The sequence below is a fragment of the Thalassophryne amazonica genome, chromosome 10 (genome assembly GCF_902500255.1).
Source record: "Thalassophryne amazonica chromosome 10, fThaAma1.1, whole genome shotgun sequence".
Classification (NCBI taxonomy): Eukaryota; Metazoa; Chordata; class Actinopteri; order Batrachoidiformes; family Batrachoididae; genus Thalassophryne; species Thalassophryne amazonica.
The window spans coordinates 61,982,365-62,010,360 of NC_047112.1; the positions used below are offsets into that span (position 1 = coordinate 61,982,365).

Below are 27,996 nucleotides of genomic sequence, written 5' to 3' on the forward strand. Positions count from 1 at the left end.
TGCCCACACGTCACCCTTGTAATTGACTGACTGTTAAATTTCACATTCGCCGTGTTGGTTGTGCTTTTTCACAACAGTAAAGTGTTGTTATTTGACTTCCTTCATTGTCCGTTCATTTGCGCCCCTGTTGTGGGTCCGTGTTCCTACACTTTCACAACAAAGGCAAAGGAACAAGGTTGTTTTCCTTATTTTAAAACAGAGGCTAATCTTAAAATAAGAATTCTGTTTAGTTTTAAGGCACATTTTGAATATTCAGTGCCCAGACATTTTGCTAGTTTTGAGAATTCTAACCAAGCAAATTTTTCTAACCACAGTGGCAGGTTTTCGTTGCTTAATACAAGACAATTTGGCTAGATTTCAGATTATATGGCTTATTTTGAGGGGGACAGTTTTTTGCAGTGTAGCTCTTCACTTTCACAAGCATCCTGGAGGGGGCCTGGGAGTATGCCCAACCAGTCTACATGTGTTTTGTGGACTTGGAAAAGGGGTATGATCGGGTACCCTGGGAGATACTGTGGGAGGTGCTGTAGGAGTATGGAGTGAGGCGGTCCCTTCAATCTCTGTACTCACAAAGCGTATGTGTTCGGGTTCTCAGCAGTAAGTCAGACTCATTTCCGGTGGGGGTTGGCCGCCGCCAGGGCTGCGCTTTGTCACCAATCCTGTTTGTGATATCCATGGATAGGATATGGAGGCATAGTCGGGGGAGGAGGGTCTTCAGTGTGGTGGGCTCAGGGTTTCCTGACTGCATTTTGCAGATGATGTGGTCTTGTTGGCTTCATCGGTTTGTAACCTCCAGCACTCCCTGGATCAGTTTGCAGCCATGTGTGAAGTGGCTGGGATGAGGATCAGCACCTCTAAATTTGAGGCCATGGCTCTCAGCAGGAAACCAATGGATTGCCTACACTGGGTAGGGAATGTGGCCTTGCCCCAAGTGAAAGAGGTTAAGATGTTCGGGTCTTGTTCGCAAGTGAGGGGACAATGGAGCATTCAATGGTGTTGCATTCACTCTAATGTACTGTTGTGATGAAAAGGCAGCTGAGCCAAAAGGTGAAGCTCTTGATCTACTGGTCAATCTTTGTTCCTACTCTCACCGATGGTCATGAGGGTTGGGTCATGACCGAAAGAACTAGATCGCGGGCACAAGCGGCTGAAATGGGTTTCCTCGGGAGGGTGGCTGAGGAAACCCATTTTCCACCTTCTCAGATTATCTCCCTTAGAGATAAGGTGAGAAGCTCAGTCATCCGTGGGGAGCTCAGAATAGAGCCACTACTCCTTTGTGTTGAAATGCGGCAGCTCAGGTGGTTCGGGCATCTGGTAAGGATGATCCCTGGGCATCTTCCTAGGGAGGTGTTCCAGGCATGTACAGCTGGGAGGAGACTCTGGGGAAGATCCAGGCCTAGGTGGAGAGATTATATCTCCACATTGGCCTAGGAATGCCTCGGGATCCCCCAGTCATATGTGGTTAATGTGTCCTGGGAAAGGAAAGTCTGGGGTCCCCTGCTGGAGCTGTTGCCCCTGCGACCCAGTCCCGGATAAGAGGTTCAAGATGATGATGATCAATGAATTTATCATTTAGTTCATGAAATATGAGAAAATACTGCATAAATATTCTACATAGAGTACATCTTTAAATTTCTTGTTTTCTGCATTGTACACAGTGGGAAAAAACCCTCTGTTTTTATGTTCTGCTTTATGATCTACTATATGCTGCAAAAGCACAACATGCCCAAGCAACCACCCAAAATCCATAAATCAAATCTTCACAGTTGGGAAGCTGAAACCACTTGAAATAGGACACATCACTTGATAAACAAATTTAGAAATTATGCAACTGATACAAATAGTGAGTCTTTGGGGGCTCTGGCACTGTAAGAACCTTTAATAAAGCTCAAACCTCTGAATACTGGCATAAAATATTGTACTACACTGCTTCACTTCAATGGAATATTGTTTACTTAAAATGTGTGTAGCTAGCCAGACCTTCACTGATCCTCTGTTAAGCTAAATTGGACACTGATATAGAGGTAACGGTGGAGTATTTTGCTTTTCTGCAGTGTAATTTAAATGCTGACATGCTTGATGGAGTGTGACAATCACACCTCCCCATCTCAGCTGGGAGATGTGCATGCTGACAGATGGATGGGGGAGGTCCTGGTGGGTAAAATCTAAATTTGTTAGCCTGAACACAAAAATAGTCTCCAATGGGAGGATTGCTTCAATGTGGATGCTTAGTGTGTCTGAACCAAAAAACACAATTTTAGCAGGAAGAAATACTGATTTAATGTTCATCATTTGGTTTTTGTATTTGCACAAAATTGCATTTGGAGATTTGTTTCTAAATGACTTCATGAACTGATGAGACCTGGATAAGTGGAAAACACAAACTCAGTCGACTTACAATGCATCAGGAAAGTATTCACATTGCTTCACTTTTTCCACATTTTGTCAGGTTACAGCCTTATTCCAAAATGGAGCAAATTCATTTTTTTTCCTCCTCAAAATACTACTCACAACACCCCATAATGACAACATGAAAAACTTTTTTATTTTATTTTTGCAAATTAAAAATAAAAAAAACTAAGGAATTCACACATAAGTAAGTTTTCACACCCTTTTCTCACCCTAACCCTAACCCTTTGGCAGCAATTACTGCCTCAAGTCTTCTTGAATATGATGCTACAAGCTTGGCACACCTATCATTGGGCAGTCTTGTCCATTCGTCTTTGCAGCACCTCTCAAGCTCCATCAGGTTGGATGGGGAGACTTGGTGCAGAGCCATTTTCAGATCTTTACAGAGATGTTCAATCGGAGTCAGGTCTGGGCTCTGGATGGGCCACTCAAGGACATTCACAGAGTTGTCCTGAAGCCACATCTTTAATATCTTGGCTGAGTACTTAGAGTCATTGTCCTGCTGAAAGATGAACCATTGCCCCAGTCTGAGGTCAAGAGCGCTCTTGACGCAGGTTTTCATCCAGGATGTCTCTGCACATTGCTGCATTCATCTTTCTCTCAGTCCTGACTAATCTCCCAGTTCCTGCCACTGAAAAACATCCCCACAGCATGATGCTGCCACCACCATGCTGCTTCACTGTAGAGATGGTGCTTGGTTTCCTTCAAGCATGACACCTGGCATTCACACCAAAGAGCTCAATCTTTTTCTCATCAGATGAGAGAATTTTGTTTCTCATAGTCTGAGAGCCCTTCAGGTGTCTTTTGGCAACCCCAAGGCAGGCTGCCATGTGCTTTTTACTAAAGTTAACTGGACACTTGCACAAATTTGATCCCCGCACTGCACGCAATTTTGCGTGCCAATGAGTAAACTCATCATAAACTGTTGCAAACTGTGTGTGAACTGTGTGTGCAAAGAAAATTTAGAAATGTTCAAAATTACTGGCACGGATTAATTTTGTGACACTTGCGAGAACTAGTCGTGGACATTGTACAACTTATTCAAAAACACAGCGTGTCACTGCGTATCAATGCATGTCATTGCAGGCAGGGCTTCTGAACCTAAAATTAGATTATGACGAGATGTTAGATCTATAATAAACCTAACTTTACAGATACATTATCAAATTCATGAGAAGGACTGAAAATGCAACTGTTTTAGCCATCCATTATAATATACTATAAATAATTACCTTTGAGACAAGATTCCAAATGCATTTTCCACCACACAATGAGCACGAGAGAACCTATAGATGTAGATAATTTCTCTATGATTCTGGGAGGGAAGAGAATGGTTTCATCAGCTAAGTTCTGAGAGCAAATGTATCATCAGCTACGAAATGACTATTTTATATAGCGTGGCATATAGCGTGGCATCAAGCAGGACAAAGCAGGATGCATTGACAACGAATTGCGCAACAGTGCGGGGATCAAATTAGTGCAAGTGTCAAGGTGCCTTAAGGAGTGGCGTCCATCTGGCCACTCTACCATACAGGCCTGATTGATGGATTGCTGCAGAGATTGTTGTCCTTCTGGAAGGTTCTGCTCTCTCCACAGAGGAATGCTGGAGCTCTGAGTGACCATCGGGTTCTTGTTCACCTCCCTGACTAAGGTCCTTCACTCCAGATCGCTCAGTTTAGATGGATGGCCAGCTTTTGGAATAGTCCTGGTGGATCTGAACTTCTTCCATTTACAGATGATGGAGGCCACTGTTTATTGGGACCTTTAAAGCAGCAGAAATGTTTCTGTATCCTTCCCCAGATTTGTGCCTTGTGATAAATCCTGACTCAGAGGTCTACAGACAATTCCTTTGACTTCATGCTTGGTTTGTGCTCTGACATGGACATGCAATGTCAGCTGTGGGACGTTATATGTAGACAGGTGTGTGCCTTTCCAAATCATGTTCTATCAAATGGATTTACCTCAGATGGACTCTGATTATTGTCAAACTTTATTGCAGACTCCAACATCCAAATAGAAATACCATGACATACAAAACATAAAAGAAATATATAGTATAAGAAAAGGTGTTATATCACGTAATATTTAAAAAAAAAAACATATGTACACACACACACATACATATATACATACACATACATACATACATATATACATACACATACATACATAAAAAAGTGCTTATGCAAATTCAATAAAAAGGCATCTAATAACTAGAAACAGTAAAAGATGCCATTAAAAAGGAAAAAAATGCATACACATTCTATAAAAGGCACAAACACCAATATTTCCACATATGGGATTGGTATCTAACAGAAATGCACCTGGGACTGGTCAACTGCATAATGAGATTATTCCGGGACCCCTGCAGTCTACATATAAACTTGTACATCAGTCTTCTCAGGGTAGCCTGGAAGGTGTTTAACCCTAAATCACAAAAAAGCTTGCTGGCACTACTACCCCTGGGCTTCTTAAGCAGGATTCTGAGACAGTCATTATACGCAACCTGAAGTTTGCGCAAACTCTCCTTCTTATACCTCATCCACAGGGGGGCTGTGTACATAGGGGTACAGTAAGCTCTAAACAAGTTCACCTTCACTTCATAAGAGCAGTAATGAAATTTTTTCACTAACACATTGGCTTGGACATACAGCATTCTTCTCTGTCTGAGCATGTCAGCATCATCCTCCATCGTTAACAATGTGTCCAAGATATTTTACATTGGTGCACACAGACAGGGCTTGACCAGACAAAAAGAAACCTGGGAAGTTAAGATGTTGATCCTCCTTGGTCCTACATATCATTATCATGCTCTTTTTGGCATTATACTTGATGTCAAACCTGACCCCGTAGTCAGAACATATATTGAGAAGCTGTTGGAACCCTGCACTGCTGGGAGATATAATGGCCAAATTATCAGTGTACATCAAGTGATTGATTAAGGTGTTGCCCACAATACACCCTGTTCTACAATCTCCCAACTGCCTTGACAGGTCATCCATGTACAGGTTGAATAGGCTTGGGGATAAACGCCCACCCTGCCGTACCCCATTTCCAACTCTGAAGGGAGAAGATAAAAAAAACTCCCCCATTTCACCTGCATAGTCTGTCTGTCATACCAATATGCCAGGATATGTATGATTCTACCTGGAACACCCCTATGCTTGAACTTGGCGAAGAGCTTGTGATGGTTAACTCTGTCAAATGCCTTAAAGGCATCAATAAAGCCTACCAACACTGTTGAGCCATGCCCTCTGTACTTTTCTACTACTTCTTTTAATGCATAAATACACAAATCAGTACTATGCTTACTCTTAAAGCCAAACTGATTATCCGTGGTGCAAATAAAATCCCCAATTCTGTCAAATATTCAGAATCAGAATAAAAATCAGAAGAAGTTTATTGCCATTGCGAGTGAACAGGATTCACAGACTAGGAATTTGCTTCGGTACAATGCTGCAACATTAAGAAGAGATAAAATGCTAAGATAAAATATAACATATGTGTCAAAATACGATAAAATATAAGATAAAAAAAAATATGAAAGGCTGTGTGCAACAGAAAAACAGAGAAACAGAAAAAACAGTGCAGTGGGAGGAATGCAATTAAAAACCAAAGTACACTGTCTAAAGTGACCGGTGATAAAATGATAAAGTGACAGAGTTAAGCTTAAGGTGACTGAGTTATGAGGAGTTCATGAGTCTAACGGCAGAGGGGAAGAAACTGTTCTTATGGCGGGAGGTTCTGGTCCGGATTGACCGTAGCCTCCTGCCCAAGGGGAGTGGTTTGAACAGACCGTGTGCAGGGTGAGAAGGGTCAGCTGTGATCCGACCTGCTCGGCCCAGAGTCCTGGAGACGTGCAGGTCGTGGAGAGATGGAAGGCTACAGCCGATCACCTTCTCAGCAGAGGCCACAATGCGCTGCAGTCTGTGTCTGTCCCTGGCTGTGGCCCCGGCGTACCACACCGTGATGGAGGAGCAGAGGATGGACTCGATGATGGCCGTGTAGAACTGCACCATCAGCTGGACAGGCAGCTTGGCCTTCTTCAGCTGCCGCAGGAAGTACATCCTCTGCTGGGCCTTCTTGATGAGGGAGCTGATGGTTGACTCCCACTTGAGGTCCTGGGTGATGGTGGTGCCGAGGAAGCGGTGACAGTCCACAGTGGTGATGGGGCTGTTGGTGAGGGCGAGGGAGGGCAGGGGGCTGTGTCTTTCCTGAAGTCCACGATCATCTCCACTGTTTTCTGGGCGTTGAGCTCCAAGTTGTTGCTGCTGCACCAGGTCATCAGCCGGTCCACCTCCCTCCTGTAGGCAGACTCATCCCCATCCGAAATGAGTCCGATGAGGGTGGTGTCGTCCACAAACTTGATGAGCTTCACAGAGTCGTGGCTGGAGGTGCAGCAGTTAGTGTACAGGGAGAAGAGCAGAGGGGAAAGGACACAGCCTTGTGGAGATCCTGTGCTGAGAATCCGAGTGTTCGAGACATTTTTTTCCCAGCCTCACACGCTGACTCCGGTCCGTCAGGAAGTCTGTGATCCACCTGCAGGTGGAGTTGGGCACGTGGAGCAGAGAAAGCTTGTCCTGGAGCAAAGCTGGAAGGATGGTGTTGAATGCAGAGCTGAAGTCCACAAACAGCATCCTAGCGTAGGTTCCTGGGGAGTCTAGGTGCTGCAGGATGGAGTGCAGGGCCAGGTTTATGGCGTCATCTACAGACCTGTTGGTTCTGTAGGCAAACTGCAGGGGGTCCAGGAGGGGGTCGGTGATGGACTTCAGGTGGGATAAAACCAGGCGTTCGAAGGTCTTCATGACTACAGACGTGAGAGCCACAGGCCTGTAGTCATTAAGTCCAGTGATGCGTGGTTTCTTGGGGACTGGAACTATGATTGAGGACTTGAAACAGACTGGGACATGGCATGACTCCAGGGAGGTATTGAAGATCCCCGTGAAGACTGGGGCCAGCTCATCAGCGCAGTGTCTCAGGGTGGCAGGAGAGACACAGTCTGGGCCCTGGGCCTTACGTGGATTCAGCCTTTTGAAATGTCTCCTCACATCCTCCTCCTGGACCGAGAGGGCAACAGGGGGAGTGGGGAGGGCAGCAGTGAGAGGGGGGAGGTCCAGAGTGTTTGAATATCCAGTTGTGTAGGGGGTGGGAAGGTGTGAGTCCATGTCTTCAAAACGTGAATAGAAGATGTTCAGGTCGTTGGCCAGCTTCAGGTTGTCAACAGAACGAGGTGCTTTGGGCTTGTAGTTGGCAATCTCTTTCAACCCCCTCCACACAGAGGCCGAGTCGTTGGCAGAGAACCTTTGCTGCAGATGTGAACTGCACATGGATTTAGCCTTTGCCACCTCCTTGCTAAATCTGTACTTTGCACCTCTATAGCTGTCTCTGTCTCCTTCTCTGAAAGCCACCTCTTTCTGCTGACGGAGCTGCTGGAGTTTAGGTGTGAACCAGGGCTTGTCATTGTTATATCTCACCCTGGTACGCTGTGGGATGATGCTGTCTTCACAGAAATGAATATATGACGTCACAGTGTCCGTGTAGTCATCTAGACTGTCTGTTGAAGCCTCAAACATATCCCAATCCGTGGTGGCCAAGCACGCGTGTAGCTCCTCTACAGCTTCATTGCTCCACACTTTAGATGTCCTCACAACAGGTTTAGAGAGTTTTAGTCTCTGTCTGTACGTGGGGATCAAGTGGACCATCACGTGATCTGAGAGTCCCAAAGCTGCACGGGCCACCGCTCGGTACGCACCACTCACTGTCGTGTAACAATGATCTAACGTGCTCCCTTCTCTGGTCGGGCATTTAACAAACTGTTTGTATTTTGGTAATTCCTGACTGAGATTCCCTTTGTTAAAATCACAGAGAATTATAACGAGAGTCCGGAAAGTCTCTCTCCACGCTCATAATCTGATCCGCGAGCGCGCGCTCGGCCTCGTGCACGTCTGCGCTCGGTGGAATATACACAGAGCAAAGTATGAAAGAGTTAAACTCACATGGAGAGTAGAACGGTCTGCAGTTTATGAGGAGATATTCCAGAGAGGGACAGCAGTGTTGGGAGATCACAGTCACATCGGAGCACCAGGCGTTGTTGATATAGAAGCAGAGTCCTTCCCCTCTAGTTTTTCCACCAGAGAGTGCTCGGTCTCTGTCTGCGCTGAGGAGTTGGAATCCCTCTAGTTGGAGCGCGCAGTCCGGTGTCTGTGCATTTAACCACGTCTCCATGAAGCACAGTACACAAGATGAGGAGAAATCTCTATTCTTCATCAGCAGTGCCAGCTCATCCATCTTGTTGTGGAGTGAGCGGACGTTGGAGAGAAATATCCCAGGTAGGGGCGTGCGCGTGCACCTTCGTCTGAGGCGCACAAGAGCTCCAGCGCGTTTCCCTCTCCGCCGGCGTCTCACTTTTTTGGCCAAAAAGTGAACCAGTTCAGCTGCAGGCACTAAAAAACTGGCGTAATGTCCGTGGGTGTTGATTTGATGTTTAGAAGCTCCTCGCGGGTGTAGGGACACGATGACACATGATTCACGCACAAAAACAGACAAAACAGGGAGCACCAGAATACCAGGGCGCCTTCACGTGGCGCCATCTTGGAAGCCATCTTATTATACTACATTACTATATTACACTTTCTAGCACCTTTGACAGTATGCTGGCTAGGGCAATAGGCCGATAGCTATCCATACTCCCTACCTTCCCAGCCTTGTCTTTGATGACAGGTACTAAAATAACTGTCAACATAGCATCTGGCAGAATACCATGCATTACCAACCCTGTAAAACAAATAGCCAGCAACACAGCAACCCTAGAGCTGGCAAGCTTCAGGTGCTCTGCAGTGATATTATCCATGCCACATGCCTTGTTATCAGCTAGTTGCCTTATGGCTTGGGAAATTATGCTGATTATGCTGTAAAAACATCTAAAGGATTATCAGTGGAAACAGGATGCACCTGAGCTCAATTTTGAGCTTCATTGCAGAGGCTGTGAATCCTTTTTTTGTGATTTCTTCTTCTCTTTTTTAAACCTTTTTCACAATGCCATTATGGGGTACTGTGTGCAGAAATTTGGGGGAAAAAAATATTTCATCCATTTTAGAATAAGACTGTAACATAAAATGTGGAGAAAGTAAATCGCTGTGAATGCTTTCCAGATGCACTGTAGACTGTGGCCAAGTCTATTACTGTAATACTATTGGGGTACATGGGCCATTTGAACAACACTGTAATTCAAATTACGTATAAATACAAATCAGTAATCTCAATGCCTTTACTGTCAGCTACTCAATGAGTAGAGATTAAATGGGGCAAATACTTATTCTGAGTGTTAAAACTACTTCAGGTCTGCTGGGATTGTGCCTGGAAAACCGATAAGAATGCCGTCACCAGGATAAGAACTAGTACCCTGAATAATATGTTTATGGAAACATTTAGTTATCACTGTGAGACGCAACATTACCTTGGTTGATGAGGCATGTTGACATTACCTTGTTTGCTTTTCACCCCATTCTGTTTAAATTTTGTTTCCATGGAAAAATCCAGGGTTTATTCTTAAATGTATCTACTGATGGGTCACAAACATTAAATACCTACTGTAGCAGAAAAAAATCACCACTAGTATGTCATTGTACATGTTAGCTGGAAAGGTGACTAAGTGAATTACTGGAAGAGAATAAGGCAAAATGCTCAGGTGACCTTCCCCAGAGAATAAAGGTTAAAAAATACAGAATTCAGGCTCATTACAGGGTACGATGTGTAGAGAAATATAAACTTTGTGCTGAATCCTCTGTGCCTGTAAGCCACTCATGCCTGAAGATCCAACCAACCTTATCTGCTGTAACTCTACATGGATTTGCATATAAATTAAGGCTGGCTCGCCACTGACCTATCTGGGCCCAGAGTAGAAGCTAACCTTTCCTGAGTGGTAGTCTCTGAGCACTGACCAACCATGCCACAGCATGGGAAAATTAAACAGGAGCAAAAGGTTTATTTTACTCTCAACCCATTTCTGATGATAATAAAAATATTCTGAATAAAAACCTATACAGTGCTTTCATAAAGTGAAGAAAAAGCAAATCAATTACAGATATACATACATACATACAAGCAAATTAGCACATAAGACAAGGTAAGATGCAAGAGCAAACATTAAAATATTGGCATCATTACAAAAAATATTTAGAATAAAGTAAAACTACACGAACTGCATAGTCATTCTGATGTGTTTTTCTGACTTTCGCTGTGGGAAGAAACCAAGCGCCCAAATGGATGGGGCCTATGACCAGATGTAGCTTAGCCCCCCTTAAAAAGGCCCTGAACAGAGGAACACACTTGTCCATTTTTCTTCTTGTTTACTGGCTGTCCGACAGTCTCCTGCAGCCTGCGTGCAGCCCTCCCTTTTCTGGACTCTACATCCGATCACATGGCTTTTGCTCATTGTCCTGCTGTTTCATGATTTTCTTAGTGTTTGGTGGACCAGTGTTTTGCTCATACTGCTGCACCCTCAGCGGAGTGGACTCCATCAGGCTGTCTAGCATGCTTTCACAGGCTGAAGTATGGTAACGTTTGTTGGTAATGTGCCAGTCTTTATAATTTTTAAGGCTTGAGTCAAGCGCTCTGCATTTTAAAGACAATGCCCTAGCTGAGTTTTTCAGATTAAAAGGGAATTTGCAAAGTATACAAATTCCATTTTCAGCTTGAAGCCAAAAGTGTTTTGTTAGCTTTAATTCTCTCCAAATCGTTCCTTGTCAAGCCTGGAACTTTTTCTAAATTTCTACAGATTCTAAATCGATCTACCACAAGTAAAATGGTAAATGGACTGCATTTAAGTATCTGAAGCCACCACAGCATTTTTGAGAACTAACACCTCAACCTTCATCCGTGGGCCAATAGGAACTATTGGTGTCCCAAAAAAATATACAACTTTTAAAACACTCGGTTTGACCCTTAAAAGCGACAATCTTAATCACTTAAGTTTCTTTTGTACTTGCAGAGACCCTGAAGTTTATGTTGATGCCAAGCAACGACGCATTGAAGGAAAACATCTGGTGAGAAATCCGAAACATTCCTCAGGACACTTTCCCCAAAGCGTTTGCAGGCCGTAATTGGCCAACGCAGGGCCTACATTGAACATGTTGTCTAAGACACTGACAAAATGCAGGGCCAATATTGACATTGGTATGAAAAACTTCAACCTTTCAGCTTTCTATCCAGCCATAAATTTATTTCCTAGACATATGCCTTGACCATTTTCTTTGCTGATAAAATGTTACATATTTTTTTGGGACACCCGATCTATACGAGGTCTGTTAGAAAAGTATCTGACCTTTGTATTTTTTTCAAAAACCTGATGGATTTGAATCACGTGTGCTTGCATGAGCCAACCTTGAGCATTCATGCGCATGCGTGAGTTTTTTCACGCCTGTCGATTGCGTCATTTGCTTGTAAGCAGCCTTTGTGTGAGGATGGGTGGAGTCTCTCATCGTTTTTTCTTTGCAAGGAAATGGCGGAACGACTGGAGCAGCGCGACTTCATCAAATTTTGGCAGAAACTGGGCGACAGCCAGGTGGAAACCATGTGGATTATTCAGACGGCTTTCGGTGACGATACTATGGGCATCACACAGATTAAGGAGCGGTACATCCGGTTTAAAGACGTCCGCACAACGATGGAGGGCGCGCCGCGCTCCGGGTGTCCATCAACATGTTGAAATGACCAGATCATTTCCAAAGTGAACTCTGTGGTGATGTGGGACCGTCGTGTGACTATCCGAGAAATTGTGGAAAAGGTGGACATCAGCACTTTTTCGGCACATTCCACTGTGACAGAAGATTTTGCCATGAAAAGAGTTGCAGCGAAATTCATCGGCACGAAGCTGATGGCGCAGCAAAAGTGCCTCCGTGTTGAAGTCTCACAGGATATGTTATATGCTCAGCTCGTCCACAATTTCTTGGATAGTCACATGACTGAAAAACCACCGAAAGCCATCTGAATCTTCCGAAGAGCTGGGCATGTCCCAGCATGTCCTGTGAGGCTTCAACACGGTGGCGCTTTTGCTGCGCCATCAGCTTCGTGCCGAAGCCATCGGCATGAATTTCGCTGTAACTCTTTTCATGGCAAAATCTTCTGTCACAGTGGAATGTGCTGAAAAAGTGCTGATGTCCACCTCTTCCGCAATTTCTCGGATAGTCACACGACGGTCCCACATCATCACAGAGTTCACTTTGGAATGATCTGGTCATTTCAGCATGTTGATGGCCACCCGGAGTGTGGCGCGCTCTCCATCGTTGTGCGGACGTCTTTAAACCGGTTGTACCGCTCCTTAATCTGTGTGATGCCCATCGCATCGTCACCAAAAGCAGTCTGAATAATACGAATGGTGTCCACCTGGCTGTCGCCCAATTTCTGCCAAAATTTGGTGCAGTCGTGCTGCTCCAGTTGTTCCGCCATTTCCTCGCAAAGAAAAAACGACGAGAGACTCCACCCATCCTCACACAAAGGCTGCTTACACGCAAATGACGCAACCGAGAGGCATGAAAAAACTCACGCATGCGCATGAAGGTTGAAAGTTGGCTCATGCAAGCACACGTGATTCAAATCCATCAGGTTTTTGAAAAAAATAAAAAGGTTGGATACTTTTCTAACAGACCTCATATGTTAAGGAGATAATAATGATTCATAGTTTTACTCCGGTGACAATCTGTTAAGAATGAGACAATAAAAGAGAACGAAGTGCAAGAATTTAAAGAGAATAAATCTGATTGGAATTTAACAGTGAATTTGGGTTCACAAGTTATTACGATAGATAGATAGATAGATAGATAGATAGATAGATAGATAGATAGATAGATAGATAGATAGATAGATAGATAGATAGATAGATAGATAGATAGATAGATAGATAGATAGATAGATAGATAGATAGATAGATAGATAGATAGATAGATATAAATAGATAGATAGATAGATAGATAGATAGATAGATAGATAGATAGATAGATAGATAGATAGATAGATAGATAGATAGATAGATAGATAGATAGATAGATAGATAGATAGATAGATAGATAGATAGATAGATAGATAGATAGATAGATAGATAGATAGATAGATAGATAGATAGATAGATAGATAGATAGATAGATAGATAGATAGATAGTGGTCCCTCGCTATAAAGCGGTTCACCTGTCAAGGCCTCGCAGTTTCACAGATTTTGTTTAGTGCAATTTTGCATGCTTTTTTATTTAACAGCGCATTGTGTTCTGCGTCCTTATCAGGCAGGCCGGTCGCAGCACCGGTCGGCATTACCGCGATTGCGCTCACTGCCGCCGATGCGCTTACCGAGTCTGCGGGCTCGGTAAATGCAGCAGCGGGCTACTCACACCGCTCTCCTGTCTGCTGTGCGGAGCTGCGCCAAATCTGGCAACAGGTCCAGAGACTACGCTCGCTGTTTTGATGCGGATGTTGACTGCAGCCGCAGAGCACTGTGGCCACCGAGAGAGTGCTGCCTGAGGGATCGAAGGTCACGGGCATTCAATGTTGGTTTTTGGCCTTGCGGTTTACGTGTACAAAGTTCTCCAGATTCTCTGAATCTTCTGATTCTATTATGGACTGTAGATGATGGAATCCCTAAATTCCTTACAATTGAATGTTGAGAAACATTGTTCTTAACCTGTTGAACTATTTTTTCACACAGTTGTTCACAAAGTGGTGATCCTCGCCCCATCTTTGCTTGTAAACGGCTGAGCCTTTTGAGGATGCTCCTTTTATACCCAATCATGAAACTCAAATTAACCTGTTCACCTGTGGAATGTTCTAAACAGGTGTTCTTTGAGCATTCATCAACTTTCCCAGTCTTTTGTTGCCTCTGTCCCAGCTTTTTTCACTGTCAGACTAATTTCTGACGTGATTTCTTTTCCCTGCACTAAGGATGTACACAGTCTTTGTTTTGGTAGTACATGAGGGCACAAGCACCGATCCGGTTGCGTGTGCATGCGGGTGTGGGGGACAACAACTCTACTGAGACGATAATTTGATTGAGCTAACTGACGCTGCTAATTCTTGGAACAATTTCCTGTACATTCTCCACACCAATGACTGCCTAAGCATCTCACCCACCACATCATACCTCTAATACTCAGAGGACACAGCCATCCTCGCACTCCTCTCAGATAACCAATCCACCCTGACTTCCACAACACAATCACTCACTTGACCAAATGGTGCACGGACAACCACCTCCAAATAAATGTCAATAAAACAAAGGAACTTCTGGTCAGCACCCCCCACCCCCACCCCAGTGGACACTTTCCTATACTTAGGAATAACTCTGGACAATAAACTCACCTTTGATCAGCACACTACAAACATTCAAAAAAAGAAGCCAACACAGACTGTCAGCTATCCGCAAACTCAAAGGATTACATGTTGCACCCCACCTGCTGTTGTTACTTTATCAAAGCATCATTCAATCCATCATTCTGTACTGTTCCTCATGTTTCTTTACCATGCTTTCTGTCACAAACCGGGCCAAACTCACACGCATCACAAACACAGCTGCTAAAATTATCGGACTCCCCACACCCAAGTTCACAGAACTGAACAACAGGTCCATTATTCGCATAGCAAACTCCACAGTACACCACTCACCCACTCCACCAATTCATCACTCCACTTCCCTCAGGGTGCAGATATAGAGGCATCAAGTTTAGGAGGGCTCGCCTCGGGAGGAGCCTGATCCCTGCAGCTGTGCCGACCCTCGACAGCAAGCCCTGACCAGTCAGTCTGAGATTGTACTGTTGCTTGTCACTGTTGCTGTCAGCGTTACTGTAGATGTCTGTGCTGTGTATCTTGTGATGTGCTACTGTGATATTGTTGCTGTCTGTCCTGTGATGTGCTGTTGTGCCTACTGCATTGTTCGTCTGTTATGTACAATGTATTGTACGGTCGGTGAAGTCAAATTTCCCCAGGGGGACCAATAAATTTAATCTAATCTAACACACACACACACACACACACACAAAATCCACTCCGCTGTAAGCCATCTGGATGCATGAAGAGCTATTCAGATGAAAAGCTGATGTGATTTTTGGCTGGACTGAGGAACTACAAAAAGTCTTTTTGTTTTATGGAAGTCCAAAGTCCGTGCACAGCATCACCGGACTACACGTCACAATTTGGACTTTAGCAGCAGTGGAACACCAAAATGTAAGTCCCTTTTCTGTTGTTTAGAAATTAATAAAATATCAAATGACAAGGATCTATTTTAGCCGTTATATAAAACAAATAATGAATGTTTTTACATTCTTTCAAAGGAACGAATATTTCATGAGGTGAAAGCTGGAACATACCATTCAACGAGGCTTTCCGGCTTTCACCTTATGAAATATATACACTCAACAAAAATATAAACGCAACACTTTTGGTTTTGCTCCCATTTTGTATGAGATGAACTCAAAGATCTAAAACTTTTTCCACATACACAATATCACCATTTCCCTCAAATATTGTTCACAAACCAGTCTAAATCTGTGATAGTGAGCACTTCTCCTTTGCTGAGATAATCCATCCCACCTCACAGGTGTGCCATATCAAGATGCTGATTAGACACCATGATTAGTGCACAGGTGTGCCTTAGACTGCCCACAATAAAAGGCCACTCTGAAAGGTGCAGTTTTGTTTTATTGGGGGGGATACCAGTCAGTATCTGGTGTGACCACCATTTGCCTCATGCAGTGCAACACATCTCCTTCGCATAGAGTTGATCAGGTTGTCAATTGTGGCCTGTGGAATGTTGGTCCACTCCTCTTCAATGGCTATGCGAAGTTGCTGGACATTGGCAGGAACTGGTACACGCTGTCGTATACGCCGGTCCAGAGCATCCCAAACATGCTCAATGGGTGACATGTCCGGTGAGTATGCCGGCCATGCAAGAACTGGGACATTTTCAGCTTCCAAGAATTGTGTACAGATCCTTGCAACATGGGGCCGTGCATTATCCTGCTGCAACATGAGGTGATGTTCTTGGATGTATGGCACAACAATGGGCCTCAGGATCTTGTCACGGTATCTCTGTGCATTCAAAATGCCATCAATAAAATGCACCTGTGTTCTTCGTCCATAACAGACGCCTGCCCATACCATAACCCCACCACCACCATGGGCCACTCGATCCACAACATTGACATCAGAAAACCGCTCATCCACACGACACCACACACGCTGTCTACCATCTGCCCTGAACAGTGTGAACCGGGATTCATCCGTGAAGAGAACACCTCTCCAACGTGCCAAACGCCAGCGAATGTGAGCATTTGCCCACTCAAGTCGGTTACGACGACGAACTGGAGTCAGGTCGAGACCCCGATGAGGACCACGAGCATGCAGATGAGCTTCCCTGAGACAGTTTCTGACAGTTTGTGCAGAAATTCTTTGGTTATGCAAACCGATTGTTTCAGCAGCTGTCCGAGTGGCTGGTCTGAGACGATCTTGGAGGTGAACATGCTGGATGTGGAGGTCCTGGGCTGGTGTGGTTACACGTGGTCTGCTGTTGTGAGGCTGGTTGGATGTACTGCCAAATTCTCTGAAACGCCTTTGGAGACGGCTTATGGTAGAGAAATGAACATTCAATACAGGAGCAACAGCTCTGGTTGACATTCCTGCTGTCAGCATGCCAATTGCACGCTCCCTTAAATCTTGCGACATCTGTGGCATTGTGCTGTGTGATAAAACTGCACCTTTCAGAGTGGCCTTTTATTGTGGGCAGTCTAAGGCACGCCTGTGCACTAATCATGGTGTCTAATCAGCATCTTGATATGGCACACCTGTGAGGTGGGATGGATTATCTCAGCAAAGGAGAAGTGCTCACTATCACAGATTTAGACTGGTTTGTCAACAATATTTGAGGGAAATTGTGATATTGTGTATGTGGAAAAAGTTTTAGATCTTTGAGTTCATCTCATACAAAATGGGAGCAAAACCAAAGTGTTGCATTTATATTTTTGTTGAGTATATATATATATATATATATATATATATATATATATATATATATATATATATATATATATATATATATATAAATTTCATTAAAAGTCATTAAAGTTTCACCCATTTTGGCATCTCTTCACTGGCTCCCTGTCCCAGTGAGATCAGATTTTAAGGTTCTGCTACTTGTCTATAAAATTGTTCACGGACTGGCACCTCCCTACCTAGCTGACCTATTTAAACCTTAAGTACCGGCCCGGGCTTTGCATTCTCAGGGTGCAGGACTACTTTGTGTCCCTAGGGTGAATAAGAAGTCTGCAGGTCATAGAGCTCTCTCTTATCGTGCCCCTGTTCTGTGGAATGATCTCCCTGCATCAATTCAGATTCTGTGGAGACTTTCAAGTCCAGACTTAAGACGCATTTATTTTCCCTTTCTTATGGCTAGCATACTGGTATAGTTTTGTTTTACGCCTGTGCACCAACAGCATTTCCTGTATATTTGTATATTTTTTGTGAATGGTTTCTGTAAGTTGTTCTGTAATTTATGTCTGTAGCATGGCCCAAGTAGAGGGTTACCCCTTTGAGTCTGGTCTGCTTGAGGTTTCTTCCTCAGAGGGAGTTTTTCCCTTACCACTGTTGCTCTGGGGGTTAGTAAGGTTAGACCTTACTTGTGTGAAGTGCCTTGAGGCAACTCTGTTGTGATTTGGTGCTATATAAATGAAAATAAATTGAAAATTTAATTGAATTGAAAAGTCATAAAACATTTTAGGCACTGTAGCAACTATGAATTCAATATGATGCATCAATTACAAACAACAGTACAATTATCTCTGCTGGAAGAAAGGGGACCAGAATTCTTTTCCTTCATGTACATATTCAAATGCTGTTCAACCATTGTGTGAAGGTTCACTGATGTCTGTTAAGTGGGTATAGAGGAATTGTACTTGTAAGATTTATGGACAGAGGGACAGGGTGATCCATACTATATATACACCACATCAACTCTTTATTTGGTGAGTGCATGAGTGACAGAAAAAAGATTCAATAGTATACAAATAATGAATGTTTATGAGTGCAATGGTAAGAATATTTCATGAGGTGAAAGATGGAATCTTCCATCCAAGAAGGTGCTTTGGCCAAATCCAAAATTGTTCTCAGTCAACTTCCAAAAACAGTCAGATAGTTCAAAAATAATCCTGATGATGTAGTCTGTAACTGATGCAGTGCATTGACTTTTTCATGTGCAGATTGCTGTCTGCTTTTCTCAGTCTTGCAAAAAATCACAACAGAAATTTTCGAGCTCTTCATCTGACAGTGTTACTACTTCAGCTAGAGACGTCCCAGTGAATACTGCAAATGCCTCCAGACGGCTTACAGTGTAGTGGATTTTTGTGTGTGTGTGTGTGTGTTCAAAGAATTAACACCATCAATAAGCTCGTTCAAATCGTCGTCTGTCACCAAAAAAACCCCAGCCGTGTTTGTTTTTAAGCTAAGCGCCGTCACTGCTAGAATGAGCATGCGGTGGTCACGGTGTGCAATGGTATAAAATGTATGGAATCAAAACTGCACAGTAAATGGAACAAAATGGCAAATGGTACGAATGATCAATATCACGTGACACACACACACACACCACCAATCAAATGATAAGCATCTATTTAGGCATTATATAAAATCAGACTGACCTCAACAGGTTAATTATTCCACAGTACAGGGGTGCGATAAGCAAATGCTTGACAGCTTGCTGACTTCTTATCGACTCCTTAATCATACAATAGGCCTGCATCTTGAGACCACAGGACGCACAATGGCACATCAGGTTTAACAAGTTCTTCAAGGTAAGCAGGTGCACACACAGTATTTTGTGTGTCATCAGGAAGACTTAAAATTCTGCTCTCGCAATTACTGGGAGCCAATGAATGGAGGTCAACACAGGGGGTGATGTTACAGTATCTGAGCAGTTACACATCACACAGCCCCCAAAATTTGCAAAATAACACCTGAATGATTCTGTTGAACTTTACAGGAAAGAGGCTGGACAGACCAAATAAGGCAAATAGAAATTTGTATTTCTCTCCAAAAATATTCTTTATCTCCAAACAAAAGTGTCAAATGTAATGAACAGTACCTACTTTACATTTTGAATAGACATTACCACCTTGCATAGTGTTTATGTGTCATAACATAGATGTGTCTCTAGTGCTTTTTCATATTTTTGTTTCTGTTGTTGGTGTTTCACCATGACATTAATGGTAATTCTACAAATGTTGCCTTATTCCTTACACAGTATCTACAAAACCAAGGGTAGAATAAAACTTAATACTGTGTTCTTTTTCATTGTAACATACCATCTTTATTTAAATCATGGTGCAATTTTCCATCACAGAGACGAATGTCAGCACACTTGTTTTTCCATGTACCATAAGTACACATTTACCTGATTTTGCTTTGTCCTTCACTGAATAGAAGTTGAGTCACATTATTGACTGTTTAGACATCACTGCTGCAGTGCAGTTGACTGTAGTAGGCAGACACAAAGATCCCCCCACTCAACTATCTGATGAGTTCATGGATGACACATTCAGCCACAAACCATCTTCACAGTAGCTGATTGTCATTGTTAGGTTGCCTATTCAAGCTTCTAGAGTTCTGTATACGTAGTGCTCAGAATAATAGTAGTGCTATGTGACTAAAAAGATGAATCCAGGTTTTGAGTATATTTCCTATTGTTACATGGGAAACAAGGGACCAGTAGATTCAGCAGATTCTCATAAATCCAACAAGACCCAGCATTCATGATATACACACTCTTAAGGCTATGAAATTGGGCAATTAGTAAAAAAAGTAGAAAAGGGGGTGTTCACAATAATAGTAGCATCTGCTGTTGATGCTACAAACTCAAAACTATTATGTTCAAACTGCTTTTTTAGCAATCCTGTGAATCACTAAACTAGTATTTAGTTGTATAACCACAGTTCATGATTTCTTCACATCTGCGAGGCATTAATTTTGTTGGTTTGGAACCAAGATTGTGCTCGTTTACTAGTGTGCTTGGGGTCATTGTCTTGTTGAAACACCCATTTCAAGGGCATGTCCTCTTCAGCATAAGGCAACATGACCTCTTCAAGTATTTTGACATATCCAAACTGATCCATGATACTTGGTATGCGATATATAGGCCCAACACCATAGTAGGAGAAACATGCCCATATCATGATGCTTGCAACACCATGCTTCACTGTCTTCACTGTGAACTGTGGCTTGAATTCAGAGTTTGGGGATCGTCTCACAAACTGTCTGCGGCCCTTGGACCCAAAAAGAACAATTTTACACTCATCAGTCCACAAAATATTCCTCCATTTCTCTTTAGGCCAGTTGAAGTGTTCTTTGGCAAATTGTAACCTCTTCTGCACATGTCTTTTATTTAACAGAGGGACTTTGTGGGGGATTCTTGCAAATAAATTAGCTTCACACAGGCATCTTCTAACTGTCACAGCACTTACAGGTAACTCCAGACTGTCTTTGATCATCCTGGAGCTGATCAATCGGTGAGCCTTTGCCATTCTGGTTATTCTTCTATCCATTTTGATGGTTGTTTTCTGTTTTCTTCCACGCATCTCTGTTTTTTGTCCATTTTAAAGCACTGGAGATCATTGTAGATGAACAGCCTATAATTTTTTTGCACCTGCGTATAAGTTTTCCACTCTCCAATCAACTTTTTAATCAAACTACACTGTTCTTCTGAACAATGTCTTGAACGTTCCATATTCATCAGGCTTTCAAAGAGAAAAGCATGTTCAACAGGTGCTGGCTTCATCCTTAAATAGGGGACACCTGATTCACACCTGTTTGTTCCACAAAATTGACGAACTCACTGACTGAGTGCCACACTACTATTATTGTGAACACCCCCTTTTCTACTTTTTTTTTACTAATACCCCAATTTCATAGCCTTAAGAGTGTGCATATCATGAATGCTTGGTCTTGTTGGATTTGTGAGAATCTAGTGAATCTACTGGCACCTTGTTTCCCATGTAACAATAAGAAATATACTCAAAACCTGGATTAATCTTTTTAGTCACATAGCACTACAATTATTCTGAACACTACTGTATGTGAGTTAATGAAAGGCATTTCCATTAGCAGCTTACTGCACGAATGCCCTTATGCAGGTTCAGGAATTCTGCAATACTCAAGGAATTATGACAGCATTAAAAAATACATTTCATTGTTTTATACTGATGATTGTTAGAGTTGTTACGGTTAACATTCATAATGAGTACTAGTTCCAGTAAGTTTTAGTTATTTCATGCTCTTTACACATTATCTGTAAATGTGTGTGCAAGCTCAGCAGAAATACCAAGTTGAGTAAACTCAGCCATCATGTAGAGAAATCACACATTTAGCTGTCAGGATTATTGCAGGATAATCACCTTACTTCAATTCACACCTATATACAGGTTAAAAGTAGAACAATGAGATTATGAACCTATTTTAACAGCAAACATTAAAAGAAATTTGTGCTGAGGGTGCAAGCCTATTTTAGGACATGTGCCAGTGCTCTTACTAGTTAAGAAGTGTAAAATACCACCATGAAGCCGGCACTGTGTGCAAAAGACTCGGGCTTACCATGTTTATTATTCTTTGGTGTTTAGTCGTCTGAATATAAAATAAGGCACACAACACTGTGGTATCAAGGAAGCAGATACAAGAGAAAGGATTGATGACTCGTTAAAGGATTAATTAACCCCAACTGTCAGAGGTGAAGCCTGCAGCAACGTGAGGTTTGCAATTGTGTTTGTTTTTGCAGTGAGTGTTTAGAAAAACATCAAAACTTTAGCTAACAGATGGAAGAGTCGTACAAATTTATGTTCTGATTATATGTGGGTGGAGCACTTCCCTGAAAGAGAAGATGTTCATTTTTAATCACGAGGCTGTTAATGAAGAGTACACTCTTCAGACAAAGCCAAATCACCTAGTTTTGCAATACCCCTTGAGACTTTTACAGTTGTCACCAGATGCTACACTGGGATTTCTATTCCAGCCTGGTTCCAACAATTCTACATATAGTAGGTACCTTAAATAGGTGTTAAAGATTTTGTATATATGTTATCACTGTTAAACATTTGTACCTTTGTCTTCTTTCTCATGAGAACGGTGTTGTGCTGTTTGCACCTAACCCCGAGAATGTACGTGTTATTCAACCTTGTTTTAGCATGCTGGGGTCAATCTGAACTGGGAATCAAGAGCTGGATGTACTTATTATTATTATTATACAACTTGTTTTCGTAGCCGCTAACGACTGGGAGTGAAGCATGACGGGGTCAGGCTGAACTGGGAGTAAAAGAACTGAAGGTTGTTTTGACTGTTGTGATGTGATGCTTAGTGTGAAGACCAGGACACTCCAGGCAGATGCACAACAGCTGATAACTGCAACAGACGAACGGGATGTGCTGACCTTCGACGATAAGAGTAAAAGAAAGAAACTGTTTTTCCTTACAGCTGCACTTATTGACGTATGTGTTTATGTTACGGGAAGAAACTTGTCTCGCGTTGTCCCCCCCCCCCTTAGGACAAGTTTTATGATGTAATGAGGGCTTCTCTAATAAAAAGAGCGGGAGCACAGGCCAGACTTTAGTGTAGCCTTGGTGTACAGCCTGGCCCGCACTCAGCGCGTGATTAATTTGACTTTTCTGTCTCACTGGTGTTTCTTGACTCTGTTTGTCTTATAAAAGGTTTTAAGAATGTTTGGAGGAGAAAATACCCAACATTGACTGGGGGCTACGTCCGGGATCTCAACAACACCGGAGGTGTCCGGCGGGGGTCACCAAGTCCAGACGTAAATCCTTGGCCAAGGTCCGATCGATTGATCGTGTCTGCAATTGTCGACCACCGTTGGCATCGTCTGGTTGACGAGATTTTCCCGAAGAAGACAGACAGGAGGTCGAGTCAGTGAGTAGAATTTCTTTGTAACAGTACTGAGTGAGTGGTGATCAGATCACATAAAACAGTTAAACTCCGTAAGCGATGGCGTGGAATCGTCTGTTAATGTAAAGCAGTTAAAATCCGCGAGGAGGGCGGACTCCTCTACGGTTGCGAGGGACGCCCGTAGTTAAATTCCGGAAGGAGGGTACGGACTCCTCTGTTTAATACGTAAAGGAAATCCCGGGTAGAAATACGTGCACTGTAAAAAAGCAGTTAAATCTGGCAGGGACGGCGGAGTCCCCTAATGCAGGACATTAGTTAAATTTCACGGGAGGGCGAGCTCCCCTGGCATAAGAATACGCGTACGATTATTAAAAGTGTTTCTATGTGTGATAGTGTTTTGTGTAAGTGTAAATAACTGTGTGAAAGTGTAATACTTTGGACAACGTTAGTGACAACCGTGTGTGTGGAAGCGAAGGCAAGTGATTCCGCTTCCTACGGGGAGGTGAAAGGAATCAACCACACGACGGCAAATTAATTGTCACGTCCAAAGAAAGTGAAAACTTCAGATTTAGAACACCCTAGGTGTGCCCCCGTCTGAAGTCCAAATTATAACAAGGGATAATAAAAATGGGGGGTAAGACGTCTAAAAATAAGGAAAATGTATCCACTGACGACTGGAAATTTATGGAAGCAAAAAATCCAAAAGCAACAAAGAAATTGGAGACCTGGATAAATAAACATGACTTTGACGGACGACTGAACCTGATCAGTATACAGAAGCTAAAGAAGGAGTTAGAACAGGAACATAAAGGTGATGAGAAAAAGATGCAGAAAGTAGGGGCAGATTTAGTGGCATTTTGGGAGGAGGAAGCAGAGAACAGACGGAAGGGAGCAGAGAAGCGACGATTAGAGAAAGCAAGGAAAAAGAAAGCTGTAAGTAAGGCAGAAGAAGATGTGATAATTCAGCACAGAGAACCAGAACAGCCTCAACAACCACCGCCGGCTGGATCGTCGGTGACAACAACACCTTTATCTCCTCTACCAGAGGATGACGATGTACCGCCACCACAGTATGATTTAGCAGTAAAACCTAAGGTAAAAAGTGAAAAACCAGAAAAACCAGAAAAACCACAAACACGCAGTCAAGCGAAAGTGCCCACAGCCCCTCCCATGGTGGAACACAGTGACCAGGGAGGTGCCTATCCTATGATAGAAGTACCAAATCCACGTGCAGGAACAGCAGGACATCGATCAACCATGCTCGTATATCGAACATGGAATGCTGATGATATCAAAGCAGCAGTCGACATGATACCATCGCCACATGTCGACATTGAGGGATTTATGCAGGATATAGAAAACATTAGAAATTCTTACCACCTTAGTGGACCTGAAGTCCAACAGGTGTGGATGAAAGCATGTGGCCCTAAATGGAGTCAGATACGCGGAGACTGGAATCCTGCAGACCAGGATGGCGTACCGTTGCCACATGATGATCCAGTCTTGAAAACAAGAGTGGAAGCTATGATTACACGAGCAAAAGGTGTGTTAGGGCCAAAGATAAATTATACTGAAATTACCAGGACAACTCAGAAAGAAGGAGAACCATGGACAGAGTTTAGATGCAGATTTGCGAGTGTATTTAGAGTCCACAGTGGCATATTGCCAGGAACACCAGTGTATGAAAACAAATCGAAAAACATTTCACTTGTGAAGCTGACAATGACCAATTTGATTCATGATGGCAACTCAACAGCTGTCATAACAGTAACAGGTGCCACTGAAGATGTTTCAAAATTGAGATTCACAGGTATGCCATTACATGTGTCACTTTGTAAGCCATATTTGACAGAATGGCAAGAATTGGGACTGACAGTCATAACAGCTTTGTCAGCCACTGATTGGAGCAGAGTTGGACCACGAACGGAGTTCAGTCCATCAACTAAATTGTACAAAGTGCCAGTTAATGTCTCATTGGTGCTGACAGCTGGAACACACATTGATGTGTCCACTTCACAATCCTGAGTGTTTCAGTTGAGTCCTGAAGAAGATGATTTTCTCTCTTCAGTACCATCAGGATTGTGGACAACAGGTCCTTCAGACGTAGGACTGATAAAAAATGCACAACCTGTAGTTATAAGACCAAAAACAGAATACAGACCATGTGTAAGACAGTATCCATTGAAACCTGATGCAATTGAAGGAATCAGGCCAGTAGTAGAGAATTTATTAACAGCAGGAGTAATAGTGCCATGCCCAGATTCACCATGTAACACACCCATATTTCCTGTAAAAAAGGCTCCGCCCTCAGTGGGGTGGAGAATGATTCAAGATCTGCAGGCAGTAAATGCTGCTGTGATTAAAAGAGCACCATGCGTTCCAGATCCACACACCTTGTTAAATTCGCTGAGACCAAATTCTAATAGTTTCTCAGTAATTGACATAAGTAATGCATTTTTCTCTGTGCCAGTACACCCAGATAGTCAATTCTGGTTTGCTTTTACCTTTAAAGGACAACGATATACATTCACCAGATTACCGCAGGGTTACGCAGAGAGTCCAACTATTTATTCTCAAGTCATGTCAGCATGTTTAGCCAATTTCGTTCCACCGGCAGATAGCCAACTATTAGTGTATGTTGATGACATTCTGATTGCCTCTGACACACGAGAAAACTGCATAACTGACACAGTAGCATTATTATGTTTCTTATTTGATAATGGCCACAAAAGTGAGTAAAAACAAAGTTCAGTTGTGTAGGGATAAAGTAAAATATTTAGGACATGAATTATCAGCCACAGGGCGCATGATCCTGTCTGACAGGAAGGAAGCAATTTTGCACGCTCCAAAACCACAAACCAAAAAGCAGATGATGTCATTTCTTGGACTGACAAATTACTGCAGGGCATGGATTCCCTGCTATGCAGAATTGACTAGTCCACTTTCTGATTTGATGTACAAGGATGATATTTCAATGTCAACCGTGTTGGAATGGAACAAAGATGCTGAGGAAGCTTTTGTAAAAGTAAAACAAACATTAGTGTCATCCACAGTTTTGGCACTACCAGATTATAGTAAACCATTCATTCAAACAGTTGATTGTAAGAATAAGTTCATGACTAGTGTTTTGGTTCAAGTGTATGGCTCAAAATTGAGGCCAGTTGCCTACTACTCATCTAAATTGGATGCAGTGGCAAGTGCTCTACCACCATGCGTACAAGCTGTTATTGCAGCCTCTATGGCTGTTCAAAGTAGCAGTAATGTTGTTCTATTCCATCAGTTGACACTGAAAGTTCCACATGCAGTTTCTGCACTTCTGTTGCAGACAAACATGAGCCTTTTGTCCCCAGCAAGACATCTTTCGTGCATGTCCTTGCTATTATCACAACCACACCTTACGGTAGAGCGCTGTACAACATTGAATCCGTCCACATTGATACCCTTACCTGAGGATGGTGAGCCGCACAATTGTCTTGATGTAGCTACAGTCTGTACGAAAGCACGCCCAGACCTCCAGGACACACCCATCCTAAACAGTACAATTGTGTATGTGGATGGTTCTTCCACTAAAAACGCTTATGGACAAACACAATCTGGATATGCTGTTGTCACAAATTCAGAAGTATTGGATTCTGCTTCATTGCCATCGTCATTTTCAGCACAAGCAGCTGAATTAGTTGCTTTAACTGCAGCTTGCTATCTGTTTAAAGGTACGGCTGTAACAATTTATACAGACAGCCAGTACGCTTTCAGCACAGTGCATGTGTTTGCAAAACTGTGGGAAAAGCGTGGAATGGTGACATCATCTGGAAAGCCAGTGACTCATGCCACTCTCCTAACTGCACTACTGAAGGCTGTGAGATTGCCTAACCAAATTGCTATATGCAAATGTGCGGCTCACACCAAAGGCTCTGACAGTATTTCAAAAGGAAATGATTTTGCTGACAGAGCAGCAAAAGAGGCAGCAGCGGCTTCTTCTATTTTTGTTGTACAGGACACCACTCCAGATTTGCATTTAGGTCGTACACTGCTTGCTGACATGCAACAGCAGGCAACTGACAGAAAAACAAATGTGGATAAATAAAGGAGCTACGTATGCAAATGATTTGTACGTATGCCCACAAAAGAAACCCATATTGCCAAAAAATATGTTTAAATGGGCAGCTATTATGAGCCATGGCGTGACGCATGTCTCATCAGGGGGTATGATATCGCAATTGCAATCTATTTTTTGTCTTTATGGGTTCGATGCATATGCAAAACATCATTGTAGAGCATGCATGATATGTGCAAAACACAACTCACAAGGCAATTTGAGACCCCAAAGAGGCAAATTTCCAACACCACAATATCCCTTTCAAGTGATTCACATGGATTATATACAGCTGAGTAAACATGAAGGGAAGGAATTTTGTTTAGTCGTAATTGATGCCTTCTCAAAATGGGTAGAATTGTTCCCTACAAAACATGCAGATGCACTTACAGTGGCTAAGGCATTGTGCAAAGACATCATTCCACGATTTGGAATACCAGAAACAGTTTATTCAGATAATGGAGCGCATTTAGTTAATACAATAGTGCAATACGTAGGAGAAGCGCTACAGGTCAATCTCAAAAATCATTGTGCTTATCATCCACAAAGCGCCGGATTAGTGGAAAGGATGAATGGAACAGTAA

General features: G+C 42.9%; 1 protein-coding gene and 1 long non-coding RNA gene across 2 annotated transcripts in view; one reads left to right on the plus strand and one right to left on the minus strand.

Annotated features, from left to right (window-relative positions):
* rabgap1l (RAB GTPase activating protein 1-like) overlaps positions 1–27,996 on the minus strand; it is a 422,326-nt gene that overhangs the window by 133,796 nt on the left and 260,534 nt on the right.
* Positions 1,220–27,983, plus strand: LOC117518868. The gene is made up of 3 exons (XR_004563106.1): positions 1,220–1,400; positions 13,657–13,662; positions 27,973–27,983. It is a non-coding gene; the product is annotated as an uncharacterized LOC117518868 (long non-coding RNA).